General features: G+C 44.5%; 1 pseudogene; it reads left to right on the forward strand.

Annotated features, from left to right (window-relative positions):
* The first annotated feature begins 8,228 nt into the window (after positions 1 to 8,228).
* Positions 8,229 to 8,346, forward strand: LOC124597182 (annotated as a pseudogene).
* Positions 8,347 to 21,252: the final 12,906 nt, after the last annotated feature.

Raw genomic sequence — 21,252 nt, forward strand, 5'->3', positions numbered from 1 at the left:
CTGTGCCTAGTAACGTATTCCCTTGTCGAAGCCAATCTTGGGGTTGAGAGAAACTTTTATACTTCATAAGTAGTGTACAACGCCTTTGCTCCTGTAAATTTGCCAATTTTTTGTCTACTCTACATCCATCAGGAATTTTTTCATTCACATATTATTCATTAATTACAGTAAATAATTCACCTCACTCATTTGAAACTTGCATATTTTATATGCTCCGTGCCAATATATTGACTTCCACATGCTCTCGGTATTTAAATATTTTACACCACTTTTTATTCCTTCCATCGTATTGGTCTCCAGATGGGAGTAGTTAATAAGCCAAGGCTCACTGATTAGCTCAACCGACTGTTTCTGTATGCCTAGCTGAAATAAATCAATAAAAGACGGTCGGCACATCGAAGATAGTAAACGTTTTCTCTGCAAGTGTCACCGAACGCATTAATGGAAATAGTATTCACAAAAATTCTCTCGATCAAAGGTGATTTGTTTGACCCTACTCATAAACTTCGACAAAAATATTATGACCGTGAATCGATTCCAGAGCTACAAGATCGCTGAGAGTAGGAACATACAATCTATTGTTAGAGTTGCCATCCAATAGAATTTATGAATACAGGTATTCTAGTGAAAACTGCAATAACTGCAATGCCCCAGCTATGATGGGAAAAGTGCATAGAATTTTGTTGCTCGTGGAAGACATCAGAGGACCAATTGCGCCAGGTTTTAGTTCCCACATGTACTGCAGCGTGGTTCGTTGCGACGAGAGCGGCATCAGTCGTGGGTACATCAGAAGCAACGGCAGAAGGTCAGCTCCTTAATATTGCCCGTCTGGGGATGACGTCTTTTTCGATGAAGAAAACCTTTGGCATTTCTTCAACGGTTGGCTGCAGAATATCTGCGGTAGTGGCCCGTCCCATGTTGCGAATCACGTTGCACGCTTGCCCTGGGATCCGTACCGAAAACGACGAGCAGGGGATATTGAGTGTTTACAGAGAAGGGCAGCACGAATAGTCACGCGTTGATCCACGTCAGACTGTCGCAGAGCTGTTTCATTTCATTTCACAGACCTGTTGAAGAAATTGAGCTGGCAGACTCTTGACGATCGACGTAAACTATCTCGTCAAAGCATACTTATTCTGTCTCAAGAACCGGCTCTCAATAATGACTCTAGGAACATTCTACAACCCCCTAGGTATCACTCCCGTAGAGATCTCGAGGACGAGAATGAATTAATTACGTCACGCGTGGAGGTGTTTATAAAATTACACTTCCCACGCCCCACGCGTGCATGGAACGAGAAAAAGCCCTAATGTCTGGTACGGTTGGACGTGCCTTCTGCCATGCACTTCACGTTTCTTTCCAGAGTCTAGATTCAGACGCATTTTTCTGTATTACGTTCCCAAGTAAAAGTCGATTTTACACGAGGCCTGTGAAAATACACTTGGGATGCGCCCCGGTTTCGCAGACAGCACTAAATATCTACTACCGGACGACTTGTCTGGTGTAGTGGTGATTTTGTTTGCAGGGCACTGCTTGAGTTACGATTAAAAATCATATAAAAACATTAAGTAACTCAATATCATCCTTATGATAAACTGAACGATTTAAGCAGCACACGCCTCTAGCTTGGGTACTGCAGCGCCTAAAGGCTTGAGCGTAGTGTTCGACAGCAACTCGGTAACAATGCGAAGCTTGCATCAAAGGCGCCGCGCCACTGCTGCGGTTGATCTGTCCGCTGGGCGGCTGCACCAGTCCGCCGCGAGTGTCAAAATCCCTCCTGTAGGCTCTGACAGAAGCCTTTTGATACTGACAGAAAATGCGGCGGGGAACTGTAATTCATCACACTTTAGCCAATTCGCATGAAATATTTGTTAAAAAAAATGGCTCTGAGCACTATGGGACTGAACATCTATGGTCATCAGTCCCCTAGAACTTAGAACTACCTAAACCTAACTAACCTAAGGACATCACACACATCCATGCCCAAGGTAGGATTCGAACCTGCAACTGTAGCAGCAGCGCGGTTTCGGACTGAAGCGCCTAGAACTGTTCGTCCACAACGGCCGGCTTCGGTGGTTTACGTGGCTATTATAGGTAACTGTAACTTCATCATTAAACGAGATACATGATGCATCTGGAGTATCCTGTCGTAATGCTCATCTACAGAAGTTGAAACGATTTTCATAATCTTTTTCCATGCGGCTCTCGATAGAGAGAGATGTGATGCCGATTGAGAATGACTCATACCACTTCCTGGTGCGATTGGGCGGGAGCTAAAGTGCGGATCGATTGCTACAGCAGCAAGAGCATTAATTTTCCCATCTTCTGTCGTCACTTGTTTCCTTCTGTTACGTTGTCTAGGTGTTACACTACCACCTTCACGTAACCTGTCGAAGAGGTTGATAAACAATAGCCGAGATGCCTGACGCCTACAGAGATATCTTGCCGTATGCACCGTACAAGGACGAACTGCATTCTTCCTAACTCTCCATGCACTATGAACATCTCAGTTTTTTTCTGCATTGGTAAATCTCATCATCCACTCAAAACTTACAGCTTCGATTGTCTCACACTAACTGACCAGCAAGTCGCAGTGGACTCAGGGAAAACACAAGTACATTGTAAGCAACCATAATAACATATTACCTAGCAACTTCACAGGCTGAGTTGCACAAAGAAGTGACCGTGTGGAAACTTCCCAAAATATGATATCTCGTCATCTCAACGACTCGCACCAGAGTCCTGCAACAAAATACCACTGACATTCTGATTTACCCTACTTTTAGTTTATTAATGTCAATAGTCAATGTTCCATTTAAAAATGGTGTGTATTTGCGCAAAGAATACACTTTCTCGGTGTCATTGCCATCTGTTATGGGCGAACAGTACGACCTCCTGTCTACCAGTCTATTCTGTGAAAACCGCACATCAATAGCACTTTCCATTTTCCGCAACATCTGCGACGCAAATTCTAGGTGGTTCACCCTCTATATACAAATCTACCTCGTGAATCGAAGCATCTATTTCTGGAAAAGTTATCAAAATCCCTACAGACATTCCTGATATTACTCTTCATTAATTTATAACGTGTTCGTGTGGTTCAGTGTCATGCAGCAAATCATTCAGTTGGATGTCACTGCAGCGACTTGTGTCTCCCTACGGAGTTATCCAACCGGGAAAATGCTGTCTGCAGTTAAACATGGAATCCGAAACACATTTAGTTTCTGGCGTGTGTCCACAGCACTGAGAGCAATTTCTAGGTTACAAAACAGAGATAAAAATCTGTGACCCGACGAGAATTTTTTTAACTACGTCTATTAATGAAGTGAAACAAGAATTACAAAGTTTTATAAATGTTTCCGCTTTTGCGAAATGTATAATTTCCTTCACATACACTCATAATAATAATAATACTCTTTAAAAGGATGCAAAGTTACATTAAACAAAGACATTTATCTGTTGCGTTCTCAGTGTGGCCGCAGAGCAGTCTGTAGGTTTATTGCTTTCCTTTGTGAACTTAAAATTATTTTTTCGACTGCACTACCTTCTCGTTACTATGCCCGCGCTTTACCTACTTCGAGAATGCTCTGGGAAAACGACATCTACACTTTAACACGGAATGCGAACACCTTTCTGGCGAATATCCACATCATTGAACGGAGTATGCTAGATCTGGCACTCGGAAGTTTCTCGAGAGAGCCCGTTTGGTAGCGTGTGGCCAACAGCAGTGCTACTCTGAGCTCTGCTGTGGCAGTGAGATTCAGCGGGATCGATTACAGTGCTGAAGGACCCACCCACATCATTTGGCAGCTGAGGAAGTAGCTGATAATTCGAGTTTGCTGCCAGGACTTAATCGAAAATTTCTTTCCAATCTTTCTTTCTTTCTTTCTTTCACTTGTTCCTTTTCCCGCAATTAGGCAGGGTCGGCATGTTTAATCAGATTTGGCAATGTTAGTGGAAGGGGTGGCCGGATGCCCTTCCTGCCGCCACCCCGTACCCCCAGGACGGAATTAGTGTACCCCAACTGTCTGCGGCAAGTGTAATCCATGGAACAGTGCGAAAGTGTTCAAATGTCTGCGAGCCCTGTCACTGAGGCGGGATGTGGGGACCAGCCTGGTATTCACCTAGGGGGATGTGGAAAACCGTCTAAAAACCACATCCAGGCTGGCCGAAATACCGGCCGTCGTCGTTAATCCGCCGGGCGGATTCGATCCAGGGCCAGCGCGCCCACTCGGGTCCAAGAAGCAGCGCAGTAGCGCTCTCGGCTAACTTGGCGGGTAATCGAAAATTTCTTTCCAATATATGCTGGAAAACTTTTGCGATCATGGAAACCCGAAAGCATTTAACGCAACCTAGTAGAGTCCGACGACAACCAACTTAAGAGGGTTACTGAGAGCCTGATCCAGCTCTCGAGGCTGGACAAGATCGTCTTCCTCCAGGTACTGGAAACTAGCGCTGGCATCCACTTTAACCGCAGGATGAGCCCAAGGGCACGGCCAGCCATGACAATATCTTACATGTTGGTACAAATATTTCGAGAAATGATGAACTACGAAAATAAAATTGACTGACACAACTTCGTCGTGGCATTAATTACGGTTACGATATGACAAATGTAACTAGAGATTAAATTACAGTAGCGTTTGCAAAAACAGAATCCGCAGAAAGATTCGTTGACTTTGTTTGACGTTGTATCTAAAGTACGTAATTAGTATTAAACACATGAGTACAGAACTACTTTGCAACCCCTTCTCTTTTGTGACTGGACAGGTCACTGTTACGCCGAACTCAGACAGTCCCAAGAGCCTTCAAATGAATTGGAGACAAGCGATTTTAAATGAAGCTAAATGATCAATTCCGAGGAACTGTTGTCATGTCACGATATTAACTCTCGCATAGGACATCCTGCTACGACAGTGTCGTCTAAATATAACGTAAATAGATGAAGATATGCGGACATCAGCTTTTATGGACCACACTGTGTGACCAATAATTAATGATTGCCACCTTGTTCACTTGGTCGTGCAATACAGTGAACTTGTGCTTGCGGTGTTGACGCGACTCTAGAGAATGTGTCAGTACGGACAGCTAAACGTCGTCCGCGGAGGGTTCAACTGGTAGCAGGTATATATTATCTCACCCACTTCCATTGTCCAAAAAACGCAAACGTATCGTATTGCAATGGGTTTCTGAATGTTTTCGCTGATCAGTAGAATGGCGATATGTACACTGGTGGTAAAGAAACGTAACACCAAAAAGTAATTTATGTAGAGTAATGAAATTTCGGGAATGCATCTGTCTAGGTAACATATTTAAGCGCTTAACGTTGCAAGATGACAAGCGTGAGATTTCCATTGCAAATGTGAAATGCTGGTACGTTAATAACCGGTGTAAACGCCAGAATTTGAATGCAGTGTACAGGCGTGCATGCATTGTGTTGTACAAGTGCCGGATGTCAGTTTTAGGGAAAGAGTTCCATGCGTGTTATGCTTGGTCGACCAGTACAGGGATGGTTAATGCTGGTTGTGGATGATTCTGGAGTTGTCGTCCGATGATGTGCCATATGTATTCGATTGGAGACAGATCTACTGATCGACAAGGCCAAGGCAATATGTCAGAACATTTTAGAGCAGGTTGGGTTGCAACAGCAGTATGTAGGTTAGCATTATCCTGTTGGAAAACACCCCCTGGGATGCTCTTCACTAATGGCAGCACAGCAGATCGGGTCACCAGATTGACGTATAAATTCGTGGGGTAACCACGAAAGTGGTCCTATGGTCATACTAAATCGCACCCCAGGCCATAACACCAGGTGCAGGTGTATCTAGCCCGTAGACAGTTTGGTTGCAGGCCTTTACCTGATCATCTAATCAACACACGGCTATCGCTGGTGCGAAGGCAGAAGCAGCTTTCATCAGAAACGCAACAAACTTCCACCCTGCCCCCAATGAGTTTATATGGCTGTGATTTGCGGTCAGTGGAACGTAGGCTATTGGGCGTCTAGCTTGGAGTTGTCCTTGAAGTTGACGATCAGAAGCAACTCGTTGTGTCACTGTGGTGCCAGCTGCTGCCCAAGTCGCTGCTGCACATGAGGTATGGTGCGCCAGAGCCATGCGCCGAACACGTTGAACTTCCCTCTCGGTAATCTCGTATCCATCCGGAGACCGATGTTCTTGTGACCATACATTCTTGTGATCACCGCTGCCAGCATTCATGTTCAATGGCTGCATTCCTGCCATGTCTCTCTTGAACATAGCAGAAGAAGCATCTAGCTTCTCGTAGCCCTATTACACGACTTCGTTCAAACTCACTAAGGTGTTAATAATGGCGTCGTTGATGCCCTAAAAGCATTCTTGAGTAACATCAACTCACCACGTCTAATCACAAAGGTAACTAACGCTCATGCTAACGCTTACAGTGTGGATTTAAATCGAATCTGGTATGCAACCTCACAATCGCACTACTAACGCCACTCTTACAGAACTGCCACGGAATCTGAATATACATCGTCTTTCAGATGCAGTGGCTGCATTCCTGACTAGTCTCTCTTCAACATAGCATTTCGTTTGTCTATGGCTTGTTGCTGGTTTTTTTTTTTTTTTTTTTTCTTCATCAGTGCACTACCTTACGACGAGTCATACTTGAAACAATTCTGCTTTGGCGGCTGCATACACTTGGATGATGGCGTCGTAGCAACAGTCTGACTGCACTGTTGGGATCCGCGGACAAGTACGAAGTGAGTGAGTTTGGGGCGCCACTGGATTCAAATCGCGATCTCGGTGAGGACACCTGGAAGGCAACTGTTACAGTGTTACAGCTCATATTTAATACAACTTTGGTGGTTATTTTTGAGCCATACAAAGCGAACCCACACGTGAATGGAATGAACGAGCCATTTTTCATGAACGAGGAGTATCACAGCTTCTGTGATGTGCGTGTTTCATAGTAGTCGTCTGTCGCACGTGTCTTGGATGTGGTAAATCGGCACCTTGTTGCTCATTGTCGTCCAGGAACCACTGTTAATGCCTAGCGGACTCGCAAAGAAACTGCGCCGAAAGAGGTACAGTGACTCTGATTGTAGCGGCTGGGTGTCTCACGGTATAGTGAATCCTTCTAATTACTCATTTATAACTCCGCCCTCTATCTGTCATGTTATAAAAAATTCGTTATAATCACAGGTGTCCCTCTAAGCATTGTAATTTTCACAAGTGTTTATTTATACATATATTGTTCACAGTCGCGTATCACTTGCGTTTCTCATTTTATTCACATGTTTAAGCAATCGCTTTCTCTCAAGTGGAAGGAAGACTCGATAAATAATTAGACTTGCATGGAGGTTGTAAATTATGGAGAACCATTTGTTCATTTGTGAATTGAATTCACCTTTAATCAAACTATATACAAGCAGAACAAAATAAAGTGTTACAGTAATCTTCCTATGAAGAAAGAAAAGTGTATAACATTTTCTTAATTATATGAAAGAAAGAATTACACAAATAATTGACTATCACTACAAGACGCAGCTCGAACGGTAATTAGCCGATATGCCACTAATAAAAGACCAACCACTACTCCACCTGCAGGTGGGAGAGGAAGGAATCAGACACGTACTTCATTACCACATGACCAGTGAATATTAGCATTCAGGGACCTCCACTGCTATCCGTCGAGGTATTCTGGACACGTACAGGCGCTGTATGAAAATACGTGCCTGCAGGGCTGTGGGAGTGTATCAGCTCTGACTAATGACATCCCTGGTTACGCACGATTCAATGACAGCAGCGGGGTAATTATGTCGCACAATTACGCTTCCTCTACCGTGAAAGGCACACGCTAAGCTTTGTCCACAAATGCGGCACCCAACGAGGCCACTGCGAAATATCTGTACGGCGACCTCAAAAGGTTTTCCACGCTTCTGCATGTCCTGCGTGTCGTACCGCTCTCCAGTACGCTTCACTGCGGATAGCGGAGGTTTTAATCAAGAGTATATACGCTGTTGTACATTTAATGAAGAAGAATCGACAGTGTCATCGCTTGTTTTATGTGAGAACGTCAATTTACCTCGTCTTGTAGTCAATACAGTGGGTATTACTTCGAAAAGAATAACCTAAAACAGGGGTAGTCAAACTTTTTTACCTACCGTCCATTTCTGTATGCCTGCTAGCAAAAAAAATTTCCAACCATACACCGATTCCTAAGTAATTGTGATTTATAAAGTAGGGAATTAAGCCAACGGCCTTGTCGCAGTGGTAACACCGGTTCCAGTCAGATCACCGAAGTCAAGCGCTGTCGGGCTGGACTAGCACTTGGGTGGGTGACTGTCTGGTCTTCCGAGCGCTGTTGGCAAGCGGGCTGCACTCAGTCCTTGTGAGGCGAACTGAGGAGCTACTTGATTGAGAAGTAGCGGCTCCGGTCTCGTAAACTGACTAAACACGGCCGGGAGAGCGGTGTGCTGACCAATTGCCCCTCCAAATCCTCATCTAATTACGACTGTGGGCTGAGGATGACACAGCGGCCTGTCGATACCTCTGGGCGTGCATGGCCTGTTAGAGGGTAGTTTCCGTTTTAATTAGCTTTAAAGTAACTTTAAATTAGAAAATTTATAAAGCAAAGTTACAGCAAGTTGAGGCACATAATAATAATTACTTACCAAATAATTTATGTCAAAATTTTATGAAAAGCTAATGAAACTGTTTTAAGACCTCAGTCTCCTACCGCCCACCATGAAAGTTGCAATGGCCACTAGCGGGCGGTAGAGAGCAAGTTGACTATCACTGGTCAAAAACATGTTACTAGAAGCCTATGTGACAGATGATACACTCCTGGAAATGGAAAAAAGAACACATTGACACCGGTGTGTCAGACCCACCATACTTGCTCCGGACACTGCGAGAGGGCTGTACAAGCAATGTTCACACGCACGGCACAGCGGACACACCAGGAACCGCGGTGTTGGCCGTCGAATGGCGCTAGCTGCGCAGCATTTGTGCACCGCCGCCGTCAGTGTCAGCCAGTTTGCTGTGGCATACGGAGCTCCATCGCAGTCTTTAACACTGGTAGCATGCCGCGACAGCGTGGACGTGAACCGTATGTGCAGTTGACGGACTTTGAGCGAGGGCGTATAGTGGGCATGCGGGAAACCGGGTGGACGTACCGCCGAATTGCTCAACACGTGGGGCGTGAGGTCTCCACAGTACATCGATGTTGTCGCCAGTGGTCGGCGGAAGGTGCACGTGCCCGTCGATCTGGGACCGGACCGCAGCGACGCACGGATGCACGCCAAGACCATAGGATCCTACGCAGTGCCGTATGGGACCGCACCGCCACTTCCCAGCAAATTAGGGACACTGTTGCTCCTGGGGTATCGTCGAGGACCATTCGCAACCGTCTCCATGAAGCTGGGCTACGGTCCCGCACACCGTTAGGCCGTCTTCCGCTCACGCCCCAACATCGTGCAGCCCGCCTCCAGTGGTGTCGCGACAGGCGTGAATGGAGGGACGAATGGAGACGTGTCGTCTTCAGCGATGAGAGTCGCTTCTGCCTTGGTGCCAATGATGGTCGTATGCGTGTTTGGCGCTGTGCAGGTGAGCGCCACAATCAGGACTGCATACGACCGAAGCACACAGGGCCAACACCCGGCATCATGGTGTGGGGAGCGATCTCCTACACTGGCCGTACACCACTGGTGATCGTCGAGGGGACACTGAATAGTGCACGGTACATCCAAACCGTCATCGAACCTATCGTTCTACCATTCCTAGACCAGCAAGGGAACTTGCTGTTCCAACAGGACAATGCACGTCCGCATGTATCCCGTGCCACCCAACGTGCTCTAGAAGGTGTAAGTCAACTACCCTGGCCAGCAAGATCTCCGGATCTGTCCCCCATTGAGCATGTTTGGGACTGGATGAAGCGTCGTCTCACGCGGTCTGCACGTCCAGCATGAACGCTGGTCCAACTGAGGCGCCAGGTGGAAATGGCATGGCAAGCCGTTCCACAGGACTACATCCAGCATCTCTACGATCGTCTCCATGGGAGAATAGCAGCCTGTATTGCTGCGAAAGGTGGATATACACTGTACTAGTGGCGACATTGTGCATGCTCTGTTGCCTGTGTCTATGTGCCTGTGGTTCTGTCAGTGTGATCATGTGATGTATCTGACCCCAGGAATGTGTCAATAAAGTTTCCCCTTCCTGGGACAATGAATTCACGGTGTTCTTATTTCAATTTCCAGGAGTGTAGATACCATAATATCCACGATACCTCACTATAAAAATAAAGAAAAAACGGCAAGACAGATGTAACGGAAGACTGGAAATATCAGTAAATAGGCAGAAAAAGAGAAATGCAGAAACCCAAATACGCAGCATGCTGTGAACTCCGAGAGACAACTTTAACCAGAGATCATCAAAACTAGGTGACAGTAGTGATGAAGGTACTCTGTCTGAGAGGAAACGGAAGTTCCCTTCAACTCACGCAAAATTTTGTATCACAATTATTTTCGCTTGTAACTTTCGACGCGGTCGTTTCCGGAGCAGAGCCTTTACCTTTCTCCATCCCTCTGAAAGTTTGTAACATCATCACGGAATCACCCTACATGAATTTCTTCGGGGCAGATTCCATGAACTTGTACTGCCAAGCCTGGTATTTGAGCACTGCTGATGTCATGACAATTTTTTTATAAAAGCCTTTTGAAGCAATTCAAGTATTTCATTCGAAGCCTGAGGTCAGAATACCTCGTTACATATAGCTAGTTCTGCTTTCAGGGCGGTCTTTTAATTAGTATTAATTGGTTAGAACGCTCATAACTCTGGTAATTCTTCGACTAGACAAAACCCAATTTAGCTTTGTTAATCATCTGACCAAACGGAATCGTTTGATATGACTCACAATGACATCATGCTTGATTTTTATTTCGGCATTTTCTACCGATTTTCGTTCACGTATGTTTTTACCTTCTCTAGCCTCCTTTAACCCTGTTCAAACAATATATTATAAACACTGTTTGCATGCGAACAGAACCGGCAATTTGAGAGGGCTTGCGGATGTAATTTAGATACGCCAAATTATCAGTATAATGTACCTTCAACATGACTTAAAATTATATGAATTGCATTTGTAATCTGACATAGGTTTCGCTTGATACCATGGGGATGAATGTCGAACTACCAGAGGAATAGAAGCACCCTCACCTGAAAGCAGCAATAGATGTTGCGGAGCTGTTGACACCATGTCTACCGGAGCAGGAACCAGACTCTTCTATAGTTCCAGGCGTAGGTATTTTCTAGATGACACTGTACTGGACTTTCGTTGTGTTAGGATAACAACACTGATGCAGCAAGATGTTTATTCAGGGACGTTTTTACCTTTAACCAAGACGAGGCGGCCGCCTAGGACACCAAAATTTTAGAGGCAGCAAGGGTGGAAAAAATTAATTTCAAATCAAACTAAAAAACTGAGCTAATAAGAATAAGAAACGAAAAAGCGAGAAAATTAAAATACCGGATTGTTTTCAAAAGCATACGGAACACGTACTTATTAAGTTTACACTTTTTTTGACCAAAGTAAACACGTTGCCGCTACCTACCTAAAAGCTAAAGCAGCCGCTACTGAGTACGAAACGGAAACAAACATGACCCAGATTCATATCTGTCGAGCGCTGGAGCGGGGTACGTGCGCTGCTTTGCGGTCATGTTGCGACTTGACCCCGCGCCTCGCTGTCTCTCTGTATGTTTTTGTCTCTGCAGATCATTTGTCAAGCGGCCGTTGCATTGAGTGGTTCTGTTGTTATTTTCAGGTCTACTATTACTTCCTGTGGATAATCGATCACGTATTTACAAGCTAGGTTTTGTACTCCTCTTTCAACATATCTAAAAGGAGTAAAAGGTAAGTGCAGTTCATAATAACCAAACATAAAAATGAGTTGGTGTCTGTATGTAAATCGGTCTCAGAGTGCCCGAAACTCACAGCAAGAGGAAATAACTACACTGTCTTTTAAGAAACAAATTAGCTGTCTCTTTCTTAAAATTCAGGACAAAAATAAGAAACTTGGGACATTCGTTGTCCTCAGTCAGATTTAAAGGAATTGAGGACAAATCATGAAAACTGAGGATTGTCCTCAGAAAATTACGACGTCTGGTCATCTTAGTTTAATTATTAAAAGTATAATAGGAGATTTGCATTGTTGTGCCGTTGGATTTTGGTGATGGTGTATGGGGGCGAAGGGGGGGGGGGATCTTGTCTGGGAGACCGATGGTAGTAAGAAAGAAGAGGCGTCATTTTTCAATTTTCGACTAGGGCGGCAAAGCCCTTAGTAGCGGTGCTGTTCAGTGCATCTCACTCGTTTTCTTTTATGGCTGGAAGCCAGGTTAACAACTACTATGCAATCTTCTTGTTTGTTATTTATAAAGTCAAAAAACATTTTAAAAAATTAAGCCGGCGACCTGCAGCCGCGGACAACCAACGACTACAAGATAAATATGTCCCAGGGAGACATGGATTAGAGATTCTACTTTTTTAGAGGGGACTGGAATAAATGCCACTTCAAGCAAAAATAGGTAGATCTCAATCCTCATATGAAATTAGTCCAAATCATGACTGACCCAATTCTAGACGCTCCAGTACGGAACCGCGCTGCTGCTACGGTCGCAGGTTCGAACCCTGCCTCGGGCATGGATGTGTGTGATGTCTTTAGGTTAGTGGTTTAAGTAGTTCTAAGTCTAGGAGGTTGATGACCTCATATGTTAAGTCCCATAGTGCTTAGAGCCATTTGAACAATTTGATGACTGACCCACCTGCCCACTGAACCAGTGGAAATGCGCGCATGAGATCTTCATTTTCTTCGACGACGATCATTAGGCTTCAGACAAAGTCTGCAGTAGCAGTGAAGAGAACCGGATACCGACGATCCAGTTTGCATTCCGGGTGTGCAACTGCTCACCTTCTTCGCGAGTCACTGTGCCAGGTGGCCTTGCGTTGTTGTTCACAAAACACACTTGGGGCCAAATCGATAGCGTGAAAGACGTCTACGCACTGCCTGGGTCGACATAGCTCTTACACCCCCTCCCACAGCAGGTCCCTCCAAAAAGGCACAATTTGGAGGTAACGCTCTTTAAATGGTGAAGTCGATTGCGGGCCACTAGTAAGAGGCAGATCTTCACCGATTTCTTTCTCTCTCCCCGGTCTCACATGCTTTCTTGCCGTAAGGCGATAATACGTGGGCGATCTAACAGTATGGTTGGCGTGACTGCCGCGCATGTTGACAGATTCAACAATGCTTTCAAGCGGCACTGTTTCGTTTACGGCTAGAGACACAGCGCCCTCCGCTTAACTAAACACGGCATGTGGATTTATTGTGCCTCGATTACACAATTGTCTGTGGTTAACGATTTGCTGTGGTTAGAAATGCATTGAGAAAGTGGTTCCCGACATGAAAAAAACACAAGCTGTGCAAATCTTGAGAGTGTTCGAAAACTTTTTTTGTATGGGTTACTCGGTTCCAGATCCGATCATACATAGTCTGCAGAAATGTTTTAAAATATTTTTTGTACATTTGTGAATGTAATTAAGCCACTGTATATTCCTGAATACTTTGTTTTGCAATTGTTATTATTAAACAATACTTACAAAATGAACATGCATTCGAAAACTATTGTAGTGGAACAAGGAGAATTCGTGTCACCTTGTTATGAACACTGCAGTACCAGCAATGGACATGATCCGAAACACCTTGTTCGCTACAATTTATTTCTTAAGCATCAATTTCAACTTGCTCGTGTAATTACATAATTCTTCTGGTAGTTGGGGTTCATATTAAGGGACTGTTCGTTCAGTTTCCTCCTTAGTTCCTCTTTCGACGAAAACTGGCTCTTATTTTTCTTCGAATAATGCTCGACAGAACTGGGAACAGGTTATTGGTGAGGTATTTCACTTCCTCCAAGATACCTATGAAGAAGCCTCACGTTTATTACACACATCTTATCTTCTTATTCATTAGCTTATTAAACGTATACGTCAATCAAATAACCAATAGTTCAGCACTGTTACGTAATTCACTTTTCTTTATTTAAAGTGCAAACAGTAAATGAAATATCATCCACCTTAGCCTATGATTTACATCACCCTAGCCTCCCTCCCCCGAAAATCCGCCTCTTATCTTCATTGCGGTCTGAAGGTATGAACATAGCATATCTCCATAAGCTTTGTACAGCTTGTAAAGATATTACGTAAGTAGTACATTGATAGCCAAGAAAATCACACTTGGTCCGTGAAGTGTAGTAGCGTTTTAAATAACCGAAATATTGAATCAATAATTTGGTCGCCAGCATGCCAATGATCAGTAAGCCTGTAACGTAAATACTGAAAAATTCCAACATGAAACGAACAGTGAAGCTGATATTTCCGTAACGTATTCAGAATAATTAAGGACCTATTGTGATGCGTGTTTCAAAATAAATATCTTTCTTTCCCGACCTATCTATGTCGTACGTTAAATAAGAAGCTATCTGCTCTCCACAAATTTCATAAAAAGTACATTTACGTTTATATCTGATTGAACCTCCATCATCGAGATTTTTTGTTATAACTGCGTAAGAATCTTGTTTCAGCAATGCCACAACATTGATAGTACACTCCTGGAAATGGAAAAAAGAACACATTGACACCGGTGTGTCAGACCCACCATACTTGCTCCGGACACTGCGAGAGGGCTGTACAAGCAATGATCACACGCACGGCACAGCGGACACACCAGGAACCGCGGTGTTGGCCGTCGAATGGCGCTAGCTGCGCAGCATTTGTGCACCGCCGCCGTCAGTGTCAGCCAGTTTGCCGTGGCATACGGAGCTCCATCGCAGTCTTTAACACTGGTAGCATGCCGCGACAGCGTGGACGTGAACCGTATGTGCAGTTGACGGACTTTGAGCGAGGGTGTATAGTGGGCATGCGGGAGGCCGGGTGGACGTACCGCCGAATTGCTCAACACGTGGGGCGTGAGGTCTCCACAGTACATCGATGTTGTCGCCAGTGGTCGGCGGAAGGTGCACGTGCCCGTCGACCTGGGACCGGACCGCAGCGACGCACGGATGCACGCCAAGACCGAAGGATCCTACGCAGTGCCGTAGGGGACCGCACCGCCACTTCCCAGCAAATTAGGGACACTGTTGCTCCTGGGGTATCGGCGAGGACCATTCGCAACCGTCTCCATGAAGCTGGGCTACGGTCCCGCACACCGTTAGGCCGTCTTCCGCTCACGCCCCAACATCGTGCAGCCCGCCTCCAGTGGTGTCGCGACAGGCGTGAATGGAGGGACGAATGGAGACGTGTCGTCTTCAGCGATGAGAGTCGCTTCTGCCTTGGTGCCAATGATGGTCGTATGCGTGTTTGGCGCCGTGCAGGTGAGCGCCACAATCAGGACTGCATACGACCGAGGCACACAGGGCCAACACCCGGCATCATGGTGTGGGGAGCGATCTCTTACACTGGCCGTACACCACTGGTGATCGTCGAGGGGTCACTGAACAGTGCACGGTACATCCAAACCGTCATCGAACCCATCGTTCTACCATTCCTAGACCGGCAAGGGAACTTGCTGTTCCAACAGGACAATGCACGTCCGCATGTATCCCGTGCCACCCAACGTGCTCTAGAAGGTGTAAGTCAACTACCCTGGCCAGCAAGATCTCCGGATCTGTCCCCCATTGAGCATGTTTGGGACTGGATGAAGCGTCGTCTCACACGGTCTGCACGTCCAGCACGAACGCTGGTCCAACTGAGGCGCCAGGTGGAAATGGCATGGCAAGCCGTTCCACAGGACTACATCCAGCATCTCTACGATCGTCTCCATGGGAGAATAGCAGCCTGCATTGCTGCGAAAGGTGGATATACACTGTACTAGTGCCGACATTGTGCATGCTCTGTTGCCTGTGTCTATGTGCCTGTGGTTCTGTCAGTGTGATCATGTGATGTATCTGACCCCAGGAATGTGTCAATAAAGTTTCCCCTTCCTGGGACAATGAATTCACGGTGTTCTTATTTCAATTTCCAGGAGTGTAGTTGCAGCGAAATCACTCGAAGTATGTTTATTTCGTTATTTAAGTGAAAAATGACAAACAAAGCCGCTATCTGGAAAAGAAAGTCGTAATTGACTCAGGTCGTATACCGTAATGCTAGCTTGCAAGAGACGGAGGTCAGCCAGACGACGGCCGAATCCGCTAAGCAAATAAGCGACCGTGGGCTGGCACACCGCCTAGCTCGAGTGTCGATTGACGCGTTTACGTTGTTCATACAAATGCTTTGCTGGTTCTCAAATTATACCTTCAAGAATATGGCACACAGTTCAATACGATGAACCGCAGAACAAAGTTTACACATTTCATAGACAGACTGCACACACAACTTCTGTGTGTTATGTAAATGTGGCATCAGGAAAGGCAATCGGCCACAAAGTTAATTGAAGTGTGTAATAGTAAACCTGCCATTTGTCAGCAGAGTGAAAGCGCAATGTCTCTCTCTTTGTACATAACTCATACGTATACAAAAAAAAAAAAGGAATGGCATTTTGATACCACAGAATTCTACTACTCACCACATCACACTAAAATTATTAAAAACGTTCTATGTGCCATTGCAGGAAGTTGATTAGTTGGCTGGTTTCTGTTTTCTTAATTGCAAGAATCAAATTATATTATGTACACAGCCAAGGTCTCAGAAATGTCAGTTTTTTCCAAAATTACAGCAAGAAATTTGTTGTTCCATGTGCAGTGAGTATTGAGGCACTATGTTTTAATTGTGATGATACAAGTACAGAAATACAGCATTGTGTTTGCAACTAGTGGAACTGTAGTGAACAAAATACACATCTCATATCTTTTTAATTTTAAAACCTCAGAGAAAAGCACAGCTTGTCGGCGGCATAAAAACCATTCGCCATCTCCTAACGCATGTTTGAAAGACTTTCTCTACGGTTTGGCGCCTGGAATAAGACTAGGAACGGGAAACAGTATCCTGAGACCACAGGAGCACTGGAAACGCGTTTTGTGAAAAATGGCTAAGTTTTCCATTTTCACTCTTCAATTAATATGAAACTTTGCCGAATTCTAGAAAAACCTACCCCGTACTTGACGGGATTAACCATAATGAAAAAAAAGAAAGAATAATCCACGTGTAATATTGTGCTCTGATTCGAAATTAATTAAATCATCCACTCCACAAAATAAACTTCTTTCGTCCAAAAGTACTTACAGAACAGTTCTACCACGATACTCTGTTTTGTTCCCAAACGAGTCACTTCCAGTTGCACTAAACAAAAAACCGCAAGCTCACTCAACTTCAGAAAAGATGAAAATGAAATCTTTTAAAATAACAGGCTGCAATCTGTAAAATAAATACAGTCATTTTCAATACTATACACTAAATTGCAGTATACAATTTACAGGGCTTATCTCCATTTACAACCAAAAAAATTACTTTAACAACGGATAATGAACTGATTTTATTTTTAGCAGTTCCGGCAGAAAAGAGGGACTTCTACCGCTGCACGCAGCTCATATATGCACACAGTTGAACACAGACATTTTTGGTACGGGACAGATAAAAACATATGTTTTTAACATCGCTGATAGTGCAAAATCAAACTCTCGCTCAATCTCGCTGCTGTATCTCCATTGCCCACTGGCAGATAGCGCTCGCGTCGCTGTGTTGCATCACCGATCACCAATCTCTAAGTAGCGTACAACAGCAGTTTTTTTAGAGGCATGAAGTCAAAAACGAATAAAAATTAACTGACACTCCCTTAATTCCTACCTTAAACCTAAATTATAATTTCTTCTGTGTGCTGAGACGAAATTTGCATATCTTAGAGAAAAATAACAGTGACATTACGACTGAACTCCAAAATCCCAACCAGAAGAAAGTCTCCACAAATATATAATCGACTAGGGTTTTACTTACTTCACTCTTTTCTACGGTTGATCCCGCTAATACCAGGATGTTTTCTTGCCCGCTGTAGCGGGGGCTTAACAGCTCCCTCCTAACACTGTCAGAATGATCCATGGAACGGCGGCAATATTTGGCAGTTTCAATGGCCGCGCTGCTGTCTGTCAGTCTTGACGTGATAGAATATCGAACATCGTTTCGAGTCGCGAAGCAGCTTCGTCAGTGGTCAGCCGCTCATTGGAATAGATAGGACATAGAGAGTGAGCACAATGTCAATTCCTGATCACAAAAAAGTATTTGTAAGTAACTATGCTAGTCACAGCTATGCAGTTTGTAGCAAATGTTGGTTAACTCATGAAATTTTTGTGGGTACACTTTTACATATGGTCTGACTTTATCTTATTTTGTCTCTTCCTCTTGTTACTGGTTGCGGTGAAGAGCGTCAAAGGAAGATATGAAAAGAAGGAGCCTGCCAGTGTCGGTGACAAGACAGGAAGCTGTAGACGTGGGATGAGTGACGACACTGTGGCTACCGTGTGTAGGTGGTTTTCTTACTAACAATGTGGAACTGAACTAAATTTTATACATTAATCATTTGGTGTATTTATCATCTTGACAATTCAAAGTTTGTCAAACACGCCTAATTATCAATAATATTTCGTAAAAGCCTCCTGTAGCAACATTTTTCTTATGGCAACCTGTGCGAGCGCAAAAATGATGATGGGTTTGTGTGGCGCTCAATTGCGCGATTACCTGTGCCCTTGCAATCTCCCGGCCTTTGCTCGCTACTTCCAAACTCCCAGTCATCCCGAAGTAGGTGAAAATCCCTGACCCCGCCGGGAATTGAACCTGGGACCCCAGAGCTCGGGAAGCGAGAACGGAATCGCGAGATCACGAGCTGCGGCCTCAACACAAAAATCTTTATCTCAAATACGGGACGGGGGAAAACTGTCGACTAAGTACTGAGTGATCTTCCTAAGGTGAGTTAGTAAAGGACAGAACGGCTGAACGCGACACGTAGCACTATGAAAGATAGTAACTCGCATCTGTTGTGGAATTTGGAAGCATACAGTTCATGACTTGCGCAACAACTCGTTACAGTGAAGCTCTCAGATGATAAAACTGTAAACTAATTAGACTTTCCTTACATGTTACACAGAAGCGGCTCGGCCTCACCATATTTTGACTGTCGGTGGCAGAAGTACTACGACCTCAGTCTGCAGCAGTTTCCTTCCTTCCTTACTTCTAAGATGGCGTCATAAGCTAAAGATCTGTGATGCCAACCCGGCGTTCAGTTCACTGTCCGTGTCGCCCAGTTTGCTTCCAAAACATTTCCTTGCTTCCCTATAGCAAGCAGGTCCATTTTTAGAGTACTGTAAGTAACGATCACTCGTAGATTTAAGATCAATTAATTAAGAAAGTCGAGGGCGGGTCCCCAACTTCAATCTCGTGAATTTGCATACACTGTCGGACCCATATCTTGTTGGTACATAACAGACACATACAGCATTTCAAAGCAGTCCGTGGAAATGACGTGTTTTGTTTCCAGAGAAACAGTCGAACTTCAGAGCAATGTAGTGAAGATTTCACAGACGGAGCAACATTTCCAGGCTTACAATATGCAGCTCCTGCTAGCTTTGCAGCCAGATGATAGTCCGATTCGTGCTGAGTTTACTAGGAACATGCTGGCACGAATCGCTGCACATAATGAATACTTCAATGCAGTTTATTTTCGACCAAGAGGCTCTTCACATCTTCAGCGAAGTAAACAATGTCCAGATCTATGGGCTGGAGAACCCATACATCGTGCTACAGTAGGTAGGGGACAGCCCGAAAATAAGTATGTGATGTGGCGTAATGCACAGCACTATTATGGGATCGTTCTTTTTCACTGAGCCTACCATTACTGTAACAGTTTGCCTGAGCCTGCTGGAACCTTACGTTGCACCTCAGTCGCAGCAATTTCAGCCTCAGGTAGAGTTGCAACAAAATGTTGCATCTCCACGCTGGGGTTATTGTGGGCTGGTTCTTGGATGAAACATATCCGGGCATATGGATCCGAAGAGATGGTCCAACATCAGGGCCAACGCAGTCACTAGACATAAAGCCTTTTGGATAAAGTATTGAGTTCACCAGTTCCCGTTGCAGAAATAAGACATGCTGAAGAGGAGGTGACGGAAGAGATGTTGCGACAAACAAGGGGAATAACTATCGACAAGACGTTCTACGGGCCATAAATGGAACGCAAGAGTATCCCTAAAAATTTTATGAGTTAATCTACGATACGCAACCGACCGCATATCTGTGTATCTCATACCTGCTTACATATAATTTCTTGTAATCAACCGTGTCAAATGGTGCAAGATGTTCGCAATTATAAGGAAAGTAGGGTTAAGCTGGAGGGAAAAACGGGTAATTAGTACTATGTACAACAACCAAGAGAGAACAGGGTGAAAGACCAAAAACGAAGCGCTCAGATTAAAAAGAATGTAAGATAGGCATGTAGCCTTCCGCTCCTACTGTTCAATCTATACACAGAAGAAGCAACGACGGAAATAAAAGGAAAGTTCAATTGTGGAATTAAAAGTCAAGGAAATTTGGAAATTTGTGGTAAGGTCTTATGGGACCAAACTGCTGAGGTCATTGGTCCCTAAGCTTACACACTACTTAATCTAACTTAAACTAACTTACGCTAAGGACAATACACACACCCATGCCCAAGGGAGGATTCGAACCCCCGACGAGGGGAGCCGCGCGGTCCGTGACAAGGCGCCTTAGACCGATCGGCTTCCCCGCGCGTCAAAATTCAAGGTTAAAGGATATTAATGATAAGATTCGCTGATGACATTGCTATCCTCGGTGAAAATGAAGGAGAATAACAGCGAAGAAAAATTACAGGATCTGTTGAATACGGACGGAGAGTAAATCGAAGGACGAAAATAATGAGAAGTAGCAGAAATACGAACAAAGAGAAACTTAATATGCGGATTGGTGATTACGAAGTAGATGAAATTAGTAATTCTGCTAATTAGGCAGCAAAATAACCCATGACGGACGGAGCAAGAAGGACATACAAAGTAAGAAACGATACACACTGCGAGCACTGGAACAGAACGTTCCCTGTATCGGTAACATGATTTCCATGCGGCAACTAAGATGATTTCACGCCAAATAAATTCGCCCTTAAACCATAAAAAAACTAATCACTATTTACGTTGTTTCCGCAATCCTCCTCTTTCACACCATATCAGTTGTTTCATATCCCATTAAAGTAGTATTGAAGTCAACAAGCTGTTGAAGGATTTTCAGTACTAATAA

The sequence above is a fragment of the Schistocerca americana genome, chromosome 2, assembly GCF_021461395.2.
Source record: "Schistocerca americana isolate TAMUIC-IGC-003095 chromosome 2, iqSchAmer2.1, whole genome shotgun sequence".
NCBI classification, from domain to species: Eukaryota; Metazoa; Arthropoda; class Insecta; order Orthoptera; family Acrididae; genus Schistocerca; species Schistocerca americana.